Genomic DNA, 15,943 nt, shown 5'->3' with positions numbered 1-15,943 from the left:
CTGAGGTTTCTGGGTCAGGACCCAAATCTTCCCAGAGTCAGCAGATTTCATATGTTATCTATCCTGATGACTCAGCTTGCCAGTTCCTTTGCAAAAGCAATTTAGGCATGACGATGATGTTTCCTTAAGTTTGGGACCTGCTGGACAAAGAAGCAAAATAGGGAAAAGCTTGAAGAAGAGCAGCATAATGAGAACTGTGCCTATTGCACCTCACTTTCTGTTAAGTGTCCCATGGAAAGTGCATATACATTTCTGCGCTGGGCACACAATACACTCCACTGTATTCAAGGCTGTTGCCAGGTTTCTTATTTAAGTGTTTTAATCAAAGAACATTGAGCTGGCACTGGAATCCAAGGGATGAATGCATATTTTTTTCATGTGAAAATAAAAGAATAGCTTTATCTGAGGGAAAAAGTTGCAGAATATGTGTGTGTGTGTTTGCATATGTGTGTGTATGTGTGTGTGTGTAGGGGGTAGCAGAGGCTATGACATAGCATATGAAGTCAATAGTGTAGTTGTTATTATTTATACATGAGTAAAGATTACAAATGCAGGCAATAGCTCAGATCTCTCACCCCCTGGATCTGTGAAACCTGTCACTCAGTCTCCTGCGGTGTGTCTTCCTGTCTCCGAGCCATTGGACCACCTGCTGCCATGACTCTCATCTATTGCATCGCCCGAAGGCCTCGATGATAACAGCATTGATTCCAATGTACATCTAATTACTTCTCATAATCTATTCATTTCACAATAGTGTAGTGAAACATCTGTCACATCATAAACTCTTTAGTATCCTTATCAAACCACCAAAACATACTCTGCTGCCAATTGGCAGCTACCTTGCTTTCTCTTCTTATTAATATGATGCAAACATATCTATGTTTTTTTGGTTGCTTTAGATGAATTTCCCTGATGACCAGTGAAAAAGAATTGGGCAAACTGCAATTGTAACGTCTACTCACTACTTAGTGAGGTACCATTATTGATGTCGTACAAATATCAGCAAAAATTGCTTTGTTTCTTCTAGAGATAAAGGCTCTAAATAGGGTCTTTAACATTTATAGCACAGTAATAGATGGCTCCCTTCCTTGGCTCAGTGTGACTGATTCATTTACTAAAATAAGCATCTCAGGGATTATTACATTTGAGCGGTATATTGCATGGAAAAGCCTTTTACCTTTATAGTTTTTACTTCACCTGTGGGTAAATAATGCCCACTCTTTCTTCATGTAAGAAATCAAGAGCAAGGAGACCCATTAGCACATATTTTTATTATCAAACTATAGAGAATCTATCTATCCCAATAGGATCATGAATATACAGTTGCATCTAATAAAGAGGGCTGATTAGTCCACTGAAAGGAACCTCAGATATTCAGGCAACATCATGGAAAATAAACTCTGAATAGTCAGGTGTTGGTTTACCGTTACATACTGAATTATGATGAACAACAAATCCCGAGTGAAAGGAGCGATATATTAACTGCGTGTTCCCTTTCATGGTTGATGTTAGCACAAACTGGGTTTTGTTCTTGTTGTTTTAAATCTGCAATGGAAATGAATTTAGTGTTGATTTGATAGCTGTAGAAATGGGAGCCGTTTGTGCATCCGCAGAACAGATACAGCATGAGCAGCCGTTCTGGGAGCTTCCTCACGACGTGCTTCAGCTTGGCTTCTGGAGGACCCACTTTTCCATGGCCTTTCAGTAGCTGGTGAGGAAGCTAATTTGGATTCTCTGACGAGGCTGTAGTGTGGTGCCAGTCACTGTAGTTACTTTTATTATCTGAACATCTGACAGTAAGGAACTGGTCTGCCATCACCAATTCAGGCCACATTTTGTTAGTTCCTGACCTTGCTGGGAATCACAAGGGTGACCTAAAGGTGAAGGAGTCCATATCTCATTACCAACCCCCAGGACAGCCAGTCCTCTTTTATCCATTTGTCAATATATAATGCAATCCAATATATAATGCAACCTGAATATTTATCTGCCTCTGTTTTCATCAGTTGTGCATTTTCTGGTTTGGAATAGGTATCATTTGTACCTATTTACTTAAAGTGCATGTTTTTACATCCAAAATAAATTCACTACTCTGGCACAGTAGGAAGCATACAGAGATTTTAGTGTTATTGACATATCTTGCAATATGCATGTGTCCAATGCATAAGTCACTTAAAAGTGAATATTTGACCTATTCAGTCCTTGATGCTGCTTTGTAGAATGGCTGGGATCTATGCATTTATGAGCATTCCTCTTCATCAGGGAGAAAAGAAGGAAGAAGCAGTTTAAATCTAAAGAAAAAGCTTTCAGAAAAGCTCAGAGCTCACAGAACAGGTCAATACTGGGTCCATACTGATCTCCTGATATTTTGTTCCAAGTACCAAAACTTGCTTCATCATGGCTATTGAAGAATTCAGTTTACACCTCTTTCTACCTCACTCATATGGAGCTACAGTACATGGCTTGTAGCAAAATGGAAAAGCCTTACCTGGCCAGTGGAGAGGGCTATGTATTTACGCAGCAGTGTAGAGTTCATCCACTGAGGCTAATGACATCTTTGGATTAGGTTGCCCTGTGTATCTCCTCCACGGGTCACAACTGCTGTTCATGCTTCTCCCACTGTGGTTTCACCACGGGCCAAAATTGGCATATGGACTGACTGTAGAATGTGAGCCTGAGAAGAGCATGTTACCACTTTCTCGGTTAAATTACATCTCTGTCAGGAAACTTCCCTGGTTTCTGTTGTACCTAGTCATTTATATGCCAGGTGGGCAATAGGCTGATATAAAAGAAGTTAAATCTTAGGAGAAAACAATGGTAGATAATATTTTTCCATAAACTTACTATACTCATGGAATTTTCATAAAACCATGGCAAGATAATTCTTGGTAGACCAACAACACAGAAAAAATAAGAATGAAGTAAGATTGATCTATAGTTTTGAGATTTGAAAGAATAATTTGCAGAAGGTAGAGAGTTAATTGACTTTTAGTTTTTGAGATTTTCTTCATAAGCCTGATAGCTAAGGTTGATTGAGGTTTTTTTCTTTTGAAATGAAAACTGAATTCTCATGTTGTCACATGAATGTAGAATATTAGGATTTCTAAAGAACATCGGGAAAATAGCAGTCAAATCACTGCTAAAAGATACAACATGAGGTTTATTGCAAATATTTTTCCCATGACATCATCTAAGCTATGGATTGCAGTTAACAGTCAAAGACTATAGTGCCAGAGTAGTACGTATTATCATTAACAAGTACTAGAATTTTGAAGCAGGAAGACTGCAAATGAACTATTTCTCAAAAAATTTAAAAAATTAAATGTAAGAATAATGTTAAGAATAACATCTATGGGAGTATGGCAAGAGTCTACAACCAGTGCTACACTTGAGAACTGTCCCAAAACTAAGTGGAAAAATGATACTTTGGTTTGATATCTGTATCAAAAGAGTTTTTTGGTTTGGTTTGGGTTTTGGGGGGGGGGGGGGTGAACCACAACAAACTGGATAGAAGCAATGTATAATTTTCCAGTTTTAGCTAGGAAAAAAACACAGATTAATTTAGAGTAAACTAAAAAATTTTGTCCAGCATAAACAAACAGGGGTCTTTTAGGATATATAACAGTACTAGAAAGAATATAAATATTTGTTTGTTTATTTTAAATTGAAGGTCAATTTTTAAATAAAATGAAAAATTTCAAAACAAAAAGATCAAATATTTGTTTTCAAAGTATTAAAATAACATTTTCAAACATTATCAAAATGTAATCCTTATTTCTTTTTTGAAACCATAAACTTGACCCAGATTTTTTAATACTTCAAGTTCTTCCCAAAGGGAATTTTTCAACAAATACATTGTCCATCAAAAGTAAGTAGATAAATAAATGAATAGAAATGTTTCAGTGTTATTTCAACATAAATCTTTGGATAGGGAGATATAGAGACCATATATCAGAAAAGCAAGTTGGCAAATATGTCTTACAGCAGAATAGCGTGGTGGGTTAACCTTGGATAAGGGCCAAATTCCCACCCAGCCTCTCACTCACTCTCCCTCCTCAACAGGACGAAGGGAGAAAATAGGATTAAAAAGCTTGTGGGTTGAGATAAATACAAGCAGATCACTTACCAATTACCTTCATGGACAAAACAGGCTTGACTTGGGGAAAACCTAATTTATTGCCATTTAAAATAGATCTGGACAGCGAGAAACAAAGAGGAAAAATTGAAACAATGCCTCTCCCTCACCCCTTTTTTTTCCCCACTCTCAATTTCATTCCTCCATTCCCAACTCCTCTACCCCTCCCTGAGTGGTGCAGGGGATGTGGAATGGAGGATTACAGTCCGTCCATAACAGCCCTTCCCTGCTGCTCCTTCTTCCTTACACTTTTCCCCCGCTCTTGCATGGACCTTATCCATGGCCTACAGTCCTTTAAGAACTGCTCCAGCAGGGGCTCTCCATGGGCTGCAGTCCTTCAGGCTAAACCTGCTTCAGCGAGTGGGCTCTTCCACAGGTCACGGTTCCTTCCAGAAATATCCACCTGCGCTGGCATGGGGTCCTCCACGGGCTGCAGGGAAATGTTTGCCCCAGCATCTAGAGTACCTCCTCCCCCGCTTCTCCAACTTTAGTGTTTGCACTGCTTTTTTTTTGCACTCACTTTTTTCTCTCTTTCTCTGCCTGTGTGGCATTTTTTGCCCTTTTTTAAACCTGTTTTCCCCGGGGCACCCCGGCCTTGTCTGTGGGGCTGAGCGGTGCCCTGGGGTGGGCGGGTTGGAGCCGGCTGGAGCCGGCTGGAACCGGCTGTGTCCGGCACGGGGCAGCCCCGACCGCTCCTCACAGAGGCTGTCCCTGCTACCAAAACCTTGCCACCTACACCCAGTACAAATAAGATGCTGCTTCTGAGTTCCAAATATTTTCTATTTTAGGTTCTTGTCTTTTGGCTGGAAGTTTCACTGAGTATGACAGTTTTTACATGGCCACAGACTTAATGCAATAAGAACACATACTACAATTAAAAAAATTAAAATTCCCTACAGATTGAGTCCTTTCTGAATCAGTGAGGATGGACACTAAAAGGGATCACTTTTATAGTTTGTTTCAAGCATTTCCAACATAGACTAAGTGAATACAGACTGGATTTTATACATATAGACTGTATACTGATTTAGAGCAACAGAGCTCTACTGAAGCCATCTGAGCTATGCTGATCTACCACAGCTAAGGAGCTGAGGCACCCAGTGAACAAAAATGCCTAAGTCTCCTTGAGCAACCTTATTGCAGCAGGATAGCTATGACTTAGTCACCATCACAGAAACATGGTGGGACGACTCCCCTGACTGGAGTGCTGCAATGGATGTCTACAAGCTCTTCAGAAGGGATAGGCGAGGAAGGAGAGGTGGTGGGGTGGCTCTCTCTGTTAGGGAGTGTTTTGATTGCACAGAGCTCCATGATTGTGATGACAAGGTTGAGTGCTTATGGGTAAGGATGAGAGGGAAGGCCAACGAGGCAGATATCATGCTGGGAGTCTGTTATAGACGACCCAACCAGGCTGAAGAGGCAGATGAAACATTCTACAAACGACTAGCAGTAGTTTCACAATCCTGTGCCCTTGTTCTTGTGGGGAACTTAAACTTTCCGGATGTCTGCTAGAAATACAACACGGGAGAGAGTAAGCAGCTTAGGAGGTTCCTGGGGTGTGTGAAAGATAACTTCCTGACACAGCTGGTAGGTGAGCCTACCAGGGGAGGAGCCTCGCTAGACCTACTGTTTACAAACAGGGAAGGACTGGTGGGAGATGTGGTGGCCGGAGGCTGTCTCGGGCTTAGTGACCATGAAATGATAGAATTCTCGATTCTTGGTGAGGTAAGGAAGGGGGTCAGCAAAACCACCACTATGGACTTCCGGAGGGAAAACCTTGGCCTGTTCAGGACACTGGTTGAGAGAGTCCCTTGGGAGACAGTCCTGAAGGGCAGAGGGGTCCAGGAAGGCTGGACATTCTTCAAGAAAGAAATCTTAAAAACTCAGGACCAAGCTATTCCCATGCACCGCAAGACAAACCACCAGGGAAGACGACTGACCTGGCTGAACAGGGAGCTCTTGCTGGGACTCAGGGAAAAAAGGAGAGTTTACCATCTTTGGAAGAAAGGGCAGGCAACTCAGGAAGAGTACAGGGATCTTGTTAGTTCATGCAGAGAGGAAATTAAAAAGGCAAAAGTTCAGCTAGAACTCAATATGGCCACTGTCATAAGAGACAACAAAAAATGTTTTTACAAATATGTTAACAATAAAAAAAGAGCCAAGGAGAGTATCTATCCTTTATTGGATGCAGAGGGGAACATTGCCACCAAAGATGAAGAAAAGACTGAGGTACTTAATGTCTTCTTTGCCTCAGTTTTTAATAGTAAGATCAGTTATCCTCAGGGTACTCAGCCCCCTGAGCTGGAAGACAGGGACAGAGTGCAGAATATACCGCCCATAATCCAGGAGGAAATAGTGACCTGCTACGCCATCTGGACACTCACAAGTCTATGGGACCAGATGGGATCCACCCAAGAGTACCGAGGGAGCTGGCAGAGGAGCTTGCCAAGCCACTCTCCATCATTTATCAGCTGTCCTGGTCAACAGGGGAGGTCCCAGATGACTGAAGGCTTGCCAATATGATGCCCATTTACGAGAAGGGTCAGAGAGGATCTAGGGAGCTACAGGCTTGTCAGCCTGACCTCGGTACTGGGAAAGATTATGGAGCGGTTCATCTTGAGTGCGCTCACACAGCATGTGTAGGACAACCAGGGCATCAGGCCCAGCCAGCATGGGTTCATGAAAGGCAGGTCCTGCTTGACCAACCTGATCTCCTTCTATGACCAGGTGACCCACCTAGTGGATGAGGGAAAGGCTGTGGATGTTGTCTACCTGGACTTCAGCAAGGTCTTTGACACTGTCTCTCATGGCATACTCCTTGAGAAGCTGGTGGCTCATGGCTTAGACAAGTGTACTCTTTGTTGGGTAAAAAACTGGCTGGATGGACGAGCCCAGAGGGTTGTGGTGAACAGAGTTAAATCCAGCTGGCAGCCAGTCACAAGTGGTGTTCCCTGGGGCTCAGTACTGGGGCCAGTTCTGTTTAATATCTTTATCAATGATCTGGATGAGGGGATCAAGTGCACCCTCAGTAAGTTTGCAGGTGACTCCAAGTTGGGAGGGAGGGTTGATCTGCTGGAGGGTAGGAAGGCTTTACAGAGGGATCTGGACAGGCTGGATCGATTGCCCAAGGGCAATTGTATGAGATTCAACAAGGCCAAGTGCCGGGTCCTGCACTTTGGTCACAACAACCCCATGCAGTGCTACAGGCTTGGGGAAGAGCGGCTGGAAAGTTGCCTGGTGGAAAAAGACCTGGGGGTGCTGGTTGACAGCCGGCTGAATATGAGCCAGCAGTGTGCCCAGGTGGCCAAGAAGGCCAACAGCATCCTGGCCTGTATCAGAAATAGTGTGGCCAGCAGGAGCAGGGAGGTGGTTGTTCCCCTGTACTCGGCACTGGTGAGGCCGCACCTTGAGTACTGTGTTCAGTTTTGGGCCCCTCACTACAGGAAAGACATTGAGGTGCTGGAGCGTGTCCAGGGAAGGGCAACGAAGCTGGTGAAGGGTCTAGAGCACAAGTCTTATGAGGAGTAGCTGAAGGAACTGGGGTTTAGTCTGGAGAAAAGGAGGCTGAGGGGAGACCTTTTCGCTCTCTACAGCTACCTGAAAGGAGGTTGTAGTGAGGTGGGTACTGGTCTCTTCTATCAAGTAACTAGTGATAAGACGAGAAGAAATGGCCTCAAGTTGTGGCAGGGGAGGTTTAGATTGGATATTAGGAAAAATTTCTTTACTGAAAGGGTTGTCAGACATTGGAACAGGCTGCCCAGGGAAGTGGTTGAGTCACCGTCCCTGGAGGTATTCAAAAAGCGCGTAGACAAGGCACTTCAGGACATGGTTTAGTGGGCATGGTCGACAGTTGGACTTGATGATCTTGAAGGTCTTTTCCAACCTAAACGATTCTATGATTCTATGATTGGTATGATACCATGACACCATTGGCAATGAGGTTTGTACATGTACAGCTCTGGAAATTACAAGGTGGGGAGGAAAGGAGGCAGACAGGCAAGCAGTTAAAACAAGCATTTAATGACTTTCAGTTGTTTGGGACATAACTACTTAGAACCAACTCTTTAATACCAGTGGTCATAGTTCTTCTAGTGTGAATAAGTATCTTGCATCTGTCTATGCTCTCAGTAATTAGCTGAAGACCTGTTTTTCTGGTCATGAACTGGTGCAGCTGCATGACTCCTCCCAAATGAATGCAGAAACTTGCTTCGTGGGGGAAGCTCAGAGATCATGGAAGGAAGAGCCTGCCTGCAGTAGAATGCCCTAATCCCTGCTGCAGGGAATTTTTTTGTGGGGGAAATTTTGTTCTGGTCCCTACTGATCACCTCCATTTGGTGTTCTATAGGGAGGGATACAATGGTTCACCAATCCGGGATATAGATCTCTGTTTAGATCTTCTCCTGCCTCGCCTTGGTTGCTCCTCTGGTTTATTTTTTTCCTGACACAAAAGGCCTGCATAACTGGCTAACTCTCTATGCCCTTTTACCACAACCTCTTTAATGGCATTCTTAATAGCTATCATCTTTCTTCCTTTAGTATTAACTAGGAGAGAAACTTCATTCAAACACAGAAGACAAGAAAAGCTTAGCAATGGTAGGATAAAAGAATCTCAAACTCCTTATGAATCTAGTAGAAAAAAAATCAATTTTACTAATGCAAAGAAATGTCCACATCAAAACTAGAATGAAAAAACTTTATTCATATTTTCCTCAGAGTGATTCTGATTTTTAAAGAAAAAAAATTCAATCATGGAAAAATATGTTTTAAGATTTTTTGGGAAGTTTGGAGCTGGATTAGTTTTGGCAAAAAGGAAGATTTGTCCACTCAAATGTCCTAAAGTCTGGAGAAATTTGCTCATGTTCCTTTGTCTCATTCTTCAGAGACTGCCGCTTATAGCTCAGTATCTACATAATGAGCACAATTTGCATACCTCAGATGTAGAATTAATTTCCAAGCCATTGTAATACTGGGACAGGTGCATAGTACAAAGCATTTTTTTATTACTGCAAAGACCAGAGTGCGTGAGCTTTTCACACATGGGCTGGAGTAGCACTTCAAGGATCTGCAAGGAAGAGACAGTTGAATAATGACAGCTAAACCCCACTGGGTCCCTGGACACACAGTTGAATTGGGATACTGAAGTTCTTCATAGTACTGGGAAGACAGTCTTCTGGAGAAGGACCAGGAGAAAACAGGAGGTACTAAGTATGAAAGTCAGGTTTTGGGCTGAGTAGGCTCATTTTATTCTGATCATCCATTAGACAAATAATCAAAAGGCTACCTTTCTACAGCCATCTTTATTTACAGGATTTATCTTCAAAGACAGATGTTTAAAAAAAAATAAAAAATGCATGGGGACTTTTTGTATCTATGTGTCAGACAACCAGAGAGACACTTCTGTTGAGAGGATTATCTATCACCTGAAGAAGCTTTTGGTGCAGCTAACATTCAAAAATGATAACTAAGAATGTCAGGGGGCAAGATAATTAACTACTGTTGCATAGTGCTGGTGTGCAAAAAACACAATCAAAATTTATATTAATTCCAGACAACATGAAGTAAGTTGACCAAGGTACACACAAAATCCATGGATAGAGATAAGAACTTCTAGACATCAGTTCAACATGTTGTATCAATACACTCTCTGAAGTAGTATGTGGATTTTCTGCCTTTGCCTCTTTTCTAACAACTACACTGGGTGCCTGAGGCCACTTAAGTTAAACTTATCAGTTAGGCCCAGAAATTTACATGGGAAGAATCCGTTCCCATGTGGATTTAATTCAAGCAGTCTGCTATGGTTCCTCACATTCTTTTCTGCTGGTTTTTTGCATGTATTTGTCACATTTTTGACCCAGTTCTCTTTTTAGTTGAAGTGGTTATTAGCCTGAATCACATGAACTAAAATGCAGTAGCTCCAGACTAGACTGCAGTCCTGGTAGGGCTTTTCTGCTAGTGTACCTTTCTTTGGTGCCTAGGTGTCCTGGTTTCAGCTGGGATAGAGTTAACTGTCTTCCTAGTAGCTGGTACAGTGCTATGTTTTGAGTTCAGTATGTGAAGAATGTTGATAACACTGATGTTTGCAGTTGTTGCTCAGTAGTGTTTAGGCTATAGTCAAGCATTTTTCAGCTTCTCATGCCCAGCCAGGGCACCTGACCCAAACTGGCCAACAGTGTATTCCATACCATGGGACGTCCCATCTAGTTTAGGAACTGGGAAGTGGGGGGGGGCAGGGATTCGCGGCTCGGGGACTGGCTGGGTGTCGTTGGCGGGTGGTGAGCAATTGCCCTGCGCATCATTTGTACATTCCAATCCTTTCATTATTGCTGTTGTCATTTTATTAGTGTTATCATTATCATTATGAGTTTCTTCTTTTCTGTTCTATTAAATCGTTCTTATCTCAACCCAGGAGTTTTACTTCTTTTCCTGATTTTCTCCCCCATCCCACTGGATGGGGGGGAAGTGAGTGAGCGGCTGCGTGGTGCTTAGTTGCTGGCTGGGGTTAAACCACGACACTAGGGCAACAGAATACAAGTATGGAGAAGGCCCTTGCAATCATAGAAACATTAACATTACTAATATTTTCTTACACACTTGAATGCAGGAAGGGAAGAGTTAGTCATCAACTGGTATGGCACCAAAATTATTGTCCATTCAGTTTATTTAAAATGTCAGAAAATAGATTTTGTCAAAACCTGTGGTTTCCTCGCCTTCTGACACAGTAGAAAGAAGGGATAACAATGGATAAAATATTCTAATTTCACTGAGTGTGTGTATAGTTTTATGTTGCTTCTTAGACAAGTTTTTATGGTCCCATTTAAAAAAGCAGATGGCATGTTAATGTTGCCTTTAGGTATTTAGCTTGAGGCATGTTTGACCTATATAGTCATAATTAGGTGCTCTGAAGCATCTCCTGGAAGAACATAGTTCTCTTCATTACCCAAGCAGGAAACCTAGGCTGCTAACTTAGCACCCTAAACAAGATGTGATGTGTTGTGAATACCCCTCAAGTAATTCTTTTCTTAATACTATGTAGATTCAATTTGCCTGGCAAAATAAGCATGTCTATGATTTTTCACAGATCTTTAGACCTTTTCCAGCCCTTATAAAGCCCTGCAGAAGTAACAGTCCTGCATAATCCTATTGTATTCCAGCTGAGGTTTACCCTCACTGGGTATTAGAATTGTTAATAAATTGTATATGCTGCACAGTAGTAAAACAGCCTTAGCATGACTAGGGATTTATTCAACTGAGTGCAGCTGGAGACTAGAATCTGAATGCCCAAGCATTTTTAATCTATGTACATGACCAAAATAATCTCCAAAATTCAGCTAAGGCCCCCCTATCCTTCGATGCTCCTCCTGAATATTCACTGCTGCTCTCTCACAAGGGCCCATCCTCAGCTCCTATATAGGGTATGCCTGTACAGTTTTTGCAAGCAGGTTTGAACCCACTTTCTGTATGTTCCAGGCTTATACTCCAAGCCAGCTAGGAACCAGCAGTCATATTGCCACTTTAGCATACTTCTATGATCAAGCTAATAGCCCCGGTCCTTCAGAAAGCGGTAGGAGTGCTGCTTTGCTGAGAACTAAGCTTTGAACAAAATCTAGTCCAACATCTCTTTCATTCACCTCTTCCACTTCTAGCCGCTTAGTTCCAATGGCAGCTGATAGACTAAACTTAGATAAACAGATTAACATAACACTTTTTAAGGAAATATATTCAACACTTTTCTTTGACTTATGCCAAAGCTCCGTTTCCACAGATGTTTTGAAGAGCACTTATTGCGGTCAGATTTTCCCTGGGAATATCTTATTTTATATGGTTTCCAGCACAGGTGTTAAAATGTAGTGGCAATGAAAGGATAGAAAACAATAAAAATCAGAGGTTAAGAAGGTTTTTGGACCTTTCATAGGACAAAGTCACATAACCTGATACTCTTACACTTCCCTATTGACTGTTTCTACTAGCCTTTTTGGATGCCTTCTTTTTTTGCTCTGATTTGACAATTGCCAAATCCCCATGCTTCTTGTTCTTTTTTTTTTTTCTGTATGAGAATCTAAGGGAGGTAATGCTGTGAAGCAATTGTGAGTTCAAGGATACAGTCCTCTATTGCAGCTCAGTCCAGAAAAGATCACAGAATCACAAAATTACAGACTCACTGAGGTCAGAAGGGACCTTTGGAGATCATCTAGTCCATCCCCCCTGCTCAAGCAAGGACAGCCACAGCAGGTTGCCCAGGAGCATGTTTTGTTTTTTAACATCTTGAAGAATGGCGACTCCACAGCCTCCTTGGGCAACCTGATCCAGTGTTTGACCCCCCTTCTCTTAAGTTTAAATGGAAATTCCTGTGTTTCACTTTGAGGCCATTGCCTCTTGTCCTGTCACTGGGCATCGCTGAAAAGAGGCTGGCTCCATCTTCTTTACTCCCCCTCACCAGATCCCCCTGAAGCCTTCTCTTCTCCAGGCTGAACAGTCCCAGCTCTCTCAACCTCTCCTACTACTACAGTCCCTAATCACTTTCATGGGCCATTGCTGGACTCACTCCAGTATGTCCATGCCTCTCTTGTACTGGGGAGCCCAGAGCTAGACCCAGCACTCCAGATGTGCTTCACCAGTGCTGAGTAGAGAGGAAGGATCACCTCCCTTGACCTGCTGGCAACATTCTTCCTAATGCAGCCCAGGAGGCTGTTGGCCTTTTCTGCATGGGCTTATTGCTGGTTCATGGTCAACCTGGTGTCCACCAGGACACCTTTTTGCAGCTCTTCTCTGCAAAACTGCTGCCCAGCTGGTTGGTCCCCAGACTGTATTAAAACTTACTGACTCATAGTGCTCCCAAAAGCAGGCAGTGTTCATTACCTGCTCACTGTCTGCATGCTGAGATGCACTTTCTCACCTGCTCCCTGAACTTTCAGGCTTGTCAGCACTCATGGTCAACAAACTATGGATCTGATCACTGATAGGGTGTCCCTGAGGATGTATTTGTGCAGTACATTAATTTAGGTAGTAAAAGGCTTCAGTGTTTTATGTACGCCTGCAACACTGATTGTCACTTTATTCAAATAAAGTTCTTGTATTAGCACACTCTTTTGAAACTACCAAACCTTCGCACGGATTTCTAGACTGACCTGGTGTGACCTACAGTTTTGAAATGTGCTTGGCAGCTCTGAGTTAAACAGGAAAATATACCCTGTTGTTTAAAAGCATTTTCCTCTTCAGCTTTCCTCTTCTGCAGTAGGCTGATTTTACTATGCAGTACAAATTAGACTTGCAAAGGGTTAAGCAACTACACAGCCTAACAAATCTGTTAGAGTAGATTTTTGTTTTCCAAAGGGTAACAAAGAAATGATTTCAACATATGTACATGTGTGTGCTTCTGACCCAGCATTCATATTTTGATAAGCATATTTGAATTAATTCAAGGTCATATGTGCTTTAGTGTTAGAAACATAGCACTTAGCAGGTTACTCCCCTCCCTCCCTTCCCTCTTTGTAATACACACACTTTGTAATACCACAGAGGGGAATTACTGGCTTGGTGCTAACAATTCCTTTCAGAGAATTGCACTGTCTTGTGTGCCACAGTGGAAAATACATCAAGATAATTCCCTCATCACTGCCTACCCACCCACCCGCTCCCTGTAGTCTGAGATGAACTGTCTAGTCACATATTCTAATGCTGCTTCTGGTAAAATGTTTGATTTCTTTTTTTTTTTTTTTTTTTCCCCCTCTCTCAGAGCAAAGCTCTTCTGGAGCCTACATTTATTCAGACATTTCTTTTTTTGGTGCATGCACATCACCTGTGAGAGATTCTTTGTATATTGTCATTACTGATATCATAAGAAATCCCAGAAGTGACGAGTATTTAAAGTGGATTCATGAGTGAGGGATTTTGTAAGGGGTTTTTTTTAGAAGTTCCTTGCTACTTTCTACTTAGCTCAGCGTCATAATGATTTAAGAGAAACATACACATGTATAGGGTGTGTGCTGTGGGATAGGAACCCAGAAAAAAAATTAACCAACAAACAAAAATCTTTTGTTCTTAATGACAGAATATAATGGAAACCTAATCTCCTACTGCATATTATCATCAGGCAAATTAGTTACACATATAATAAGGTTTTGCTGTATAAATTATAAATGAAATAAACAATTCTGTCACCATGGTGTGCAATGAATACACCACATGTTATATGTAAATATATTAGTCATTTGCCTTTTGTTTATATGTCACAGGAATCCATTTCCTTCATGGTGTAGTTCCTATTCCCTATGGGTTCTTACTAAAGTCATCTAGTCATCTCAACCCTTCATGTACAAGCTTTTTAAAGCAGAATTACTTTACTTTTTTTTCCTTTTCCTTTTTCAGCCCAGTTTTAATAATGGCTGCTTTTGTGCCAGTTTCATTTAGTGCTTCAAACTGTAATTTTATCTGAGAGAGAGGAAGAAATAATAAGGAAAGCAGAAAGGGTCTACATGATATATCAGCACAATACAAAAAACATATTGAAACCATTTTTTTATTTTAGTTTTTTTCTTCAAAAATTAAAATATGTCCCATAAAGCAACTATGCATATTTTTTCTCTTACCAAACCTTTCCTTCTTTAATGAGATAATCTGTTTTCAAGGAATGCATCGTTCAGTCTTTCTTTTCAAGGGGTGACATTTTTATTTTCCACGCATTACAGTATATGCAAGAATGATGTAAAATTCGGCTTTTTCACTGGGCACTGCACACCAGCCTGAAAGCCCTTTGAAACCAACGCAAGACGCAGCTACTCTCAGTGAATGATGGCTTTAACATACAGATTCCAATCAATAATCCAGAATTTTATATTCAATCACATTCAGTTCACACTCATCAAGGATTATCTTTTGTGCTCCCATAGGCTTTTCCTGTCCTCCACAGGGAGACAGAGTTGAATTGAATATACCTCATTATATTTGGGATGGCTGTGGACCCTAATGGAAGAGGCAACACTTAGCACATAAGCAGACTAAACTTTCATGATCGAGATCAGCTAAAAAGGATATTTGTCACTGCTATCTTCATTTCTCATGCAGTGTCAGCCCACACTTTCTGCAGGGTGAATGATTGTACCGTGACATTGTTTACAAGGCCAATTATATCTTTATTCTGAGAGCTATTCCAAAGGCTATTAGAAGAGATTTTTTTTGACTTGTTGTATTTTTATAGGGAGCAGAGGCAAGAAAGGATGCTGCTTTCGCAGTTTACTTGCAGCTATATCTCTGTGGAGGGCTTTTTTTCTTTTTTCTTTTTTTTTTTTTAAACTGGAGCAGACAGTGGTTAGCAATGGAATACAAAAAAGCAATTCTACTGCCTCATAAGCCACAAAGTGGACTATGGAATTAACGTATGAGATGTTATTTCTAATTTATTTATCAGCTCGCTCTCTGTAGTACAAGTACTCTCGAAAGCACTTACGTATTTGAAGTCTCATAGAGATACCAGATAATGGGAAATGGTTTGCTGTGAGAAGTGATCTACTTGAGTGCATAGAAGAAGCCTCTTTCTATCAAATATTTCATGGGTAATGTTTTACTGTTTCTCCTAGATGGCATGCCATAGAGTGTAATAAATTTCAGTTTGTTTATATTCTGTGTCTGTATTTGCACTTTGGTGATTATATTTGAATTCATGAAAGATCCTTGTTTTTAAAAAAGAACTTTAGCATAATCTTCTCATTAATCCTGTCCTGTTTGTCTGTTATTAATAGGCCACTGTACAATGTATTCTGCTGCAAAACTCCACCAGGCATGACTAATTCAGATAATTAATTTGCTAGAACA

The 15,943-nt window shown here is 41.4% G+C and overlaps 1 long non-coding RNA gene across 2 annotated transcripts in view; it reads left to right on the top strand.

The window, feature by feature from the left end:
• The window catches only part of LOC138689149 (uncharacterized), a 187,511-nt gene that overhangs the window by 47,400 nt on the left and 124,168 nt on the right, over positions 1–15,943 (top strand). The gene's annotated exons all lie outside the window — the stretch shown is intronic.

Source organism: Haliaeetus albicilla, chromosome 15 (genome assembly GCF_947461875.1).
Source record: "Haliaeetus albicilla chromosome 15, bHalAlb1.1, whole genome shotgun sequence".
NCBI lineage: Eukaryota > Metazoa > Chordata > Aves > Accipitriformes > Accipitridae > Haliaeetus > Haliaeetus albicilla.
The sequence above is the reverse complement of the archived record's forward strand: the minus strand, read 5'-3'. Positions and strand labels throughout refer to the sequence as shown.